The 7,958-nt window shown below is 43.3% G+C and overlaps 1 protein-coding gene across 1 annotated transcript in view; it reads left to right on the top strand.

The window, feature by feature from the left end:
* The first annotated feature begins 520 nt into the window (after window positions 1-520).
* sgms2a (sphingomyelin synthase 2a) overlaps window positions 521-7,958 on the top strand; it is a 75,947-nt gene continuing 68,509 nt past the window's right edge. Inside the window, exons 1-2 of the mRNA XM_080195282.1 lie at window positions 521-637; window positions 1,286-1,392. The gene's annotated coding sequence lies outside the window, so the exon portion shown is untranslated. The remainder of the gene's footprint in view (window positions 638-1,285; window positions 1,393-7,958) is intronic.

Raw genomic sequence — 7,958 nt, 5'->3', positions numbered from 1 at the left:
CTGATCTGCCCTCACAATGACTTAAAGATATACAATTTCACAGAGTGTGAAAAGGAAGTGGGGGGGGGGGGAGTGAAATATTCTATTCCAGCTGATCGATACAGTAAATGTAGAAAAGGGGGGGGTCAGACATTCTACCCCAGCTGAAAGGGGGGGAGGGGATAAGATATTCTATTCCAGTTGATAGACCGAGCATAGAAAGGTGGTGGCGGGGGTGGTGGGGGGGGGGAGGGAGGCGACATATACTACCCAGCTGATAGATACAGTAATTGTGGGGGGCGGTGAAATGTTCTATTCCACCTGATGATACACTGAGTGTAGAAAGGGGGGTGAGATATTATATCCCAGCTGATACAGTAATGGACTGGGTGCCAACAAAGCATTATTTAAAAAATGGACAAGAGAGTTCCTGGGGCAGAAAGGGAAAGCGAAAGAGAAGTGGAGTTTAAATGGAGAGGAGTGCTTGAGTGTGGGATAGGTTCATGCGCAGACTGGGAGGGAGGGTGGAGACAGACTGGGACTGGGATTTGTCCGGAGCTGTGTGCTCTCTGACCGCTTCGTTACAGCTTCTTGTCGCAGGCTGGCAGACTGCAAAGCGGGGCTGGGAAGAAGGAGGACATGCATGGTGTGAGCTGCGGTAAGTGGCTAGGGGTTATGGGAGCGGGAGTGGGAGAGCCCCTGGCTCCACTTTCACCTCTCTCTCTCTCTGCTCTGCATTTTGCAGGAGTTTGTGAAAGTGTCAGGAACGCCCGAGAAACTTCTCCAGTTCCGGAGGGGAGGGTGCACCTGGTAAGGGAGGGAGTGGGGGGGGGGGAGGTGTCCTGTTTAAAAACGACACAGATTTCACACCTCAGTCACTGATTTAGTGGAAACCAGTCTGAAAGGACTGGACTTCGTGGGCGCTCTGAATAGCTTCAGATAGATTGGTACACAGCTCAGGGGAGAGTTTCTGAAGTATTTGGAAATGAGTTGGTAGCTTAAAGGGGCTAGTAAAGAAACGGGGACAAAGATTAAAGGGGGTCACCGTGTCGGGGGGCTTCGTGTCTGTGAAATTCGGAGCTAGGGTAGATGACCATGGGGTACGGGACAGAGGTTCCTCTCTCCCAGTGAAATGGAACTAAATTAAGCAGTGTTTGCTCCAGTGACTCCTGCACCCCGGGACTATCTTCAGAGTGGTTTAATTCCAAATTGGGGGGAGTTTATTTTTAGTGACAAACTAATTCCTCCTCCATTCCTGGTGCGTTTTAATCCTTTATTTTGTTTTCTCTCTCTCTCTGTTTCTAAGGCTCGCTCCCTCATCCATGAGTAGCAGAGAGTTCCAAGACGAGTTAATCACTTGCAGGCAAGTGGGCACTCGGTGTAAAGGTGTGCCAGGACAGAAAGACAAGTTGGGTAAGAAGAAAGACTTTCTTGTTTTGATGATTAGAGCACAATTAACCCTTGTTCCCTCACTATTGACCATCTTTTGACTAACAGCTGGGTCATCAGGGGGAATGGGGTGAAATATTCTATTCCAGCTGACATACAATAAGTGTAGAAAGGGGAAGGGCGGGGGGAGTCAGGTACTTTGTCCCAGCTGATATACAGCGGCGTGGGTGAGATACTCTATTCCAGTTGATCGATACACTGAATGTGGAAAGCGGGGTAAGATATTATATCCCAGCTGATACAGTGATGGACTGGGTGCCAATAAAGCTTTTTTTTTAACATGGGCAGAGAGGTTCTGGGGCAGAAAGGGAAAGCAATAGAGAAGTAGAGTTTAAATGGAGAGGAATGCTTGAGTTTGGGATAGGTTCGTGCGCAGACTGGGAGGGTGGAGACAGACTGGGACTGGGATTTCTCAGTCTAAGTAGTTTCAGGAACAGGAGCTCATGTACGAGATAAGGGGCACAAAAACAGAAAGTTCTGAAAACCTCAGCAGGTCTGAACAGCATCTGAGCTCTGACGATGGGTCTCCAGACTCCAAACGTTAGGTCTAATCTCCCTGAGATTTTCCAGCATTTTCTGTCTTTTGTTTTAGATTCCAGCATCTGCACTAATTTGCTTTTATTAGAGCCATAGAGGTTCATAGCATAGAAACAGGTCCTTCAGCCCAACTTATCCATGCCACCCTTTTTTAATGACTAAGCTAGGCCCAATTGCCTGCATTTGGCCCATATCCCACAATAGCTATCTTATTCACGTAACTGTCTAAATGCGTTATAAAAGACAAAATTGTATCCACCTCTAGTACTACCTCTGGTTGTTTGTTCCAGACACACAACTCCTTTGTGTGAAAAAAGTGCCCCCCGGACACTTGCTTCTCTCCCTTCTCACCTTAAGCCCTCTAGTTTTAGACTCCCCTATCTTTGGGAAAAAATATTGATGTTCTAACTGATCTATGCTCCTTGTTATATTATAGACCTTTATAAGATCACCCCTAAACTTCCAACACTCCAGGAAAAAAGAAGTCCCAGTCTATCCAGCCTCTCTGTATAACTCAAACCATCAAGTCCTGTTAACATCCTAGTAAATTTTTTCTGCATTCTTTCCCGTTTAATAAAATCCTTCTTATAATAGGACCAGCACTGTACACAGTATTCTAAGTGTGGCCTTACCAATGTCTTGTACAACTTCAACAAGACATTCCAACTCCTGTATTCAATGTTCTGACTCATGAAACCAAGCATACCAAATGCCTTCTTCAACACCCTGTCCACCCATGACTCCACTTTTTAAGGAGCTTTGAAAATGTACGCCGAGATCCCCTTGTTCCATAACTCTCCCCAGCGCCCTACCATTAACTGAATAAGTCCTGTCCTGATTCAGTCTACCAAAATGCATCACCTCTCATTTATATAAATTAAATTCAATCTCCCATTTGTCAGCCCACTGGCCCAATTGATCAAGATCCCATTGCAATCAGAGATAATGTTCTTCACTGCCCACTATGTCATCAATCTTGATATCATCTGCAAACTTAGTAACCATGCATCCTAAATTCTCATCCAAATCATTGATATAAATGACAGATAAAGTGGACCCAACACCGATCCCTGAGGCACACTGCTGGTCACAGGCCTCCAGTTTGAAAAACAACCCTCTACAACTACCCTCTGGCTTCTGCCATCAAGACAATTTTGTATCCATTTGGCTACCTCGCCCTAGATTCCGTGAGATTTAACCTAATGCAACAACTTACCATGTGGTACCTTGTCAAAAGCCTTGCTAAAGGTCATGTAGACAACATAAACCGCACTGCCCTCATTTACCTTCTTGGTTACCCCTACAAAAAACTCAATCAAATTTGTGAGACAAGATTTTCCATTCATAGAGCCATGCTGACTGTCCTTCATCAGTCTGTGCCTCTCTAAATGCCTTCGAACAACTTATTCACCACAGATGTGAGGTTCACTAGCCTGTAGTTCCCAGGCTTTTCTCTGCAGCCTTTTTTAAACAAAGGCACAACATTTGCCACCCTCCAATCTTCAGGAACCTCACCTGTGGCTGTTGATGATTCAAGTATCTCTGCTAGGGGACCCGTAATTTCCCCCCTAGCCTTCCACAACATCCTGGGATACACTTCATCAGGTCCTGGGGATTTATCTATCTTGATGCGCTTTAAGACTTCCAGCACCACCACCTCTGTTTATATGTACACTCCTCAAGACATCACTATTTATTTCCCCAAGTTCCCTAGCACCCATGCCTTTCTCAATAGTAAATACTGATAAGAAACATTCATTGAGGATCTCACCTAGTTCTTGTGGATCTGCACATAGATGACCTTGTTGATCCTTAAGAGGACCTACTCTCTCCCTAGTTACTCTTTTGTCCTTTTATACATTTGGAGAATCTCTTTGGATTTTCCTTTGCCTTATCTGCCAAAACAATCTCATGTCCTCTTTTTGCCCTCTTGATTTCTCTTTTAGCTCTGTTTCTACACCCTCTATATCCTTCAAGGGATCCACTTGATCCCAGCTGCATATGCATGTCATGTGCCTCCGTCTCCTTCTTGACTAGGGCTTCAATATCCTGAGTCATCCAGGGTTCTCTACTTCTGCCAGCCTTGCCCTTCACTCTAAGGGGAATGTGCTTACCCTGAACTCTGGTTAACACACTTTTGAAAGTCTGCCATTTACCAGACGTTCCTTTGCCTTCCCACAGACTCCCCCAATTAACTTTTGAAAGTTCCTGTCTGAAACTGTTAAAATTGGCTTTGCCCCAATTTAGAATTTTAACTTTTGGGACAGATCTATCATTCTTCATAGCTATCTTAAAATTAATGGAATTATGATCACTGGATCCAAAGTAATCCCTCACTAACACTTCTGTCACCTGCCCTTCCTTATTTTCCAAGACGAGGTCAGGTTTTGCCCCCTGTCCACAGACTGAATGAGAAATTCCTCCTGAGTACACTCAACAAATTTCTCTCCATCCAACCCTCTAATACTATACTCATCCAGGAGATCAAATCTGGATGAGTGCAGCTCTAGTAACAATTGAGAAGCTCGACGCCATCCAAAACAAAGCAGCCCACTTGATTGGCACCAGTCCACCACTTTACGTGTAATTCACCCCCTGCACTATCGTGCATGTTAGTAGCAGTGTGCCATCTGCTTTCTCAAGGGCAATGAGTGATGGGCAATAAAAGCTGACTTCGCCAATGATGCACACATCCCATGAACAAATATATATTTAAAAACCATGAGCAGGATTACAAATTAGTTTATTGCTGAAAACAATTGAGCAAATTATCAAAAATTGATTTTTATTTTTTAAAAAACCTTTATTTATGGGATGTGGGCATTATTGGTTAAGCCAACGTTTATTGTCTGTCCCTAATTGCCCTTGACAAAGTGGTGGTGGGCTGCTTTATTGAACCGCTGCAGTCCTCTGGTGTAGGAAGACCCATAGTGCTGTTAGGAAGGGGTATTTAAGTATTGGTTGTTTTATTGTGGCTAATATTGGGATAAAGTAAGTGGATGCATTGAATCACCCTATAGTTGCATTAAGGAGATCGCTTTAACAATTGGCTACACTCTGGAAGATATCCCATTTAAAACTACAGCCTAAACTCCACAAGACTCGAGCAGCAATAATCTGGTTTATGATTCTTTTCTTGGTTTTTATTCTTGGTTTTTATTCTTTTCCCCCTCCTTTAATGTTTGGTGGATATATGCATGGGTTTCCTCTGGGTGCTCCAGTTCCCCCCCACAGTCTGAAAGACGTGCTGATTAGGGTGCATTGGCCATGCTAAATTCTCCCTTGCTGTACCCAAACAGGTGCTGGAGTGGGGCGTCTAGGGGATTTTCACAGTAACTTCATTGCAGTGTTAATGTACTTGTGACTAATAAACTTGAACTTTATATATGATGGAAAGTCACCTCACTGGCCTAAATAGGTGGGCGTAACTGCTGATTCTGCTAGTTGACGTGCAAGATGTGCTGACCAGAAAATCCCCTTTAAATTATTTTGCCAAGTGCAACTTGAATGGTTGGAGTTGTTTCAAGTTAGCTAGTGAGCCAGATAGTTTGTGAAATATTATCGGCTGATCTCTGCCAGTCATACGTTTTGTCTGTTGTTTCTTTCTAGTTTATTAAGCATTGTTCAAATATACAGTGACCTATTTGTGTATGACTGGTTGCCCAGTTCAGAACGCGTGATGATGCAGGTATTGTTAACAGATCCTTTTCTCAACATTGTGCAGGTTAATTTTGAAGATTTGTCAGTGCCAACTTGTGACAGGCATAAACAATAAGAGCATTATTGAAATTATTGCGCATTTTGGAGGTCACACTTGATTTGAAAGCAAATTGAGGCTCTGATGTGGCATCTCAAAGTGCTTCGCAATCCACTGAGCGAAATGCAATTTTTAGTTTTGAATGAAAGCAGGATCTAATAATCAAGTCCCACAAACAATTAAGGGAGAAAAATGACCAATTATGCCCTGTTATTTAGATCTTCAACTGCCCAGTTGCTAAGTACTAGATTCCCCTCCTTAAACTTCTCTTTTTCTTCCCCCCTCCTCCAGTAAGATGGGCTTTAAAACCTATCTCTCTGGCCAAGTCTTTGCTCACCTCTCCCAAAATCTCCTTGCGTGGCTTGGTGCCAAATTGTGTTGGGTAACATTCCTGTGAAGTACATTTATACTCCATTAAAGGCAAGCAGTAAATTCAAGTTAATCTGTTTGTGAATTTGGCCAAAGGAGGATTATTGATCAAGGTAATAGGGGAATTCTCTGGCTCCTCTTCTGATTATACATTGGAATCTTTGATTCAATTTTGGCAGATGGCATCACCATTTAACTTCATCACAGGTGTCATCTTTTAATGCAATGTAACATCCTGACTGCTCTGAAACAACTAAGAACTGTACAGCACAGGAACAGGCCCTTCGGCCCTCCAAGCCTGTGCCGATCAAGTTGTCCTATACAGATCCACCGCCTGTATCCCTCTATTTCCCTGTCTGTTCATATGCCTATCAAGATAAGTCTTAAATGTCGCTAATGTATCCGCCTCATCCATCTCACTTGGCAGTGCATTCCAGGCATCACCACTATGTACATAAAAAAAAACTTCCCCCTCGCATCTCCACTGAACCTTTCCCCCCTTACCTTGAATTTGTGCCCCCTTGTAATTGTCATTTCTGCCCTGGGGAACATCTTCCAATTCTTCACCCTATCCATACCCGTCGTAATTTTATAACCTTCTATCACGTTGCCCCCTCAGTCTCTGTCTTTCCGGGGGGAACAATCCCAGTTTATTCAATCTCTCCTCACAGCTAATACCCTCCATACTAGGCAACATCCTAGTAAACCTTTTCTGCTCTCTCTCCAAAGCCTCCACATTCTTCTGGTAGTGTGATGACCAGAATTGGACACAGTATTCTAAATGTGGCCTAACCAACCTTTTTATATAACTGTGATATAATTTGCCAACTTTTATATTTGCTGCCCTGTCCCATGATGGCAAGAATGCCATATGCTTTCTTCACCACCTTTTCCACCTTTGCTGCCTCTTTTAATGATCTGTTTTCCTGCACACCCAGATTTGTGTGTCTATGCTCCTCTTGGTTCTGCCATTTATTTCATAGCTCCCATTTGAATTGGATCTACCAAAATGCATCACCTTGCATTTGTCCGGATTAAATTCCATCTGTCATTTCTGCGCCCAATTTTCCAATCGATCTATATCCTGCTGTATTCTCTGACAATCTTCATCATAATCTGCAATTCCAGCAATCTCAGTATCATCCACAAACTTGCTAATCTGACCAGCTACATTTTCTTCCAAGTCATTTATATATATTACAAACAGCAGAGGTCCCAGTACTGATCCCTGCGGGACACCACTAGTTACAGACCTTCACTCAGAAAAATACCCTTCCAACGTTACCCTCTGTCGTCTATGGCCAAGCCAGTTCTGAATCCATCCAGCTAGTTTACCCTTGATCCCCATGTGATTTAATCTTTTGCACCAGCCTGCCATGAGGATGAAATGTTGGAACTATGGTGAATAGAAATTGTCATTGATGCTGGTAATTCCAAAGTATTAAATGCTAAAAATATCTCTGATTTACATAGGTGTAGGAGCAGTTGGAATAAGTTGCCTTTGATTATTGCTGGTTGGCAAAGCAGCATTAAGAGCCAATTTGGAGTGGTATAGGTTAGCTGTAAACCATAATGATGCTGTGATATTCCAAACCCCACCAGACCCCATAATATTGTCAAACATATTTCATCGCATGTTGAGTCTGTAATGACTTGAATCTGAGTGTGTGATGATGTGGTCTAATGGAAATGTTTCATCAAACGCCATAGTAGCAACTGTATTTTTTTCAAGCCCTTCCTCATTATTTCTCCTCTCCTTCCTCCCTGGAATAGTACAGGAAGCTTGTTAAATTGTGTGGGCTAGGGCTCAAGAAAATCCCCTCATTTGGCTCTTAGGTGTCAAATATGGTTTAGCAGCAGAACATTT

This window comes from Carcharhinus amblyrhynchos, chromosome 1 (genome assembly GCF_965287045.1).
Source record: "Carcharhinus amblyrhynchos chromosome 1, sCarAmb.v2.hapA, whole genome shotgun sequence".
Classification (NCBI taxonomy): domain Eukaryota; kingdom Metazoa; phylum Chordata; class Chondrichthyes; order Carcharhiniformes; family Carcharhinidae; genus Carcharhinus; species Carcharhinus amblyrhynchos.
This window is presented reverse-complemented; position numbering and strand designations above follow the sequence as displayed.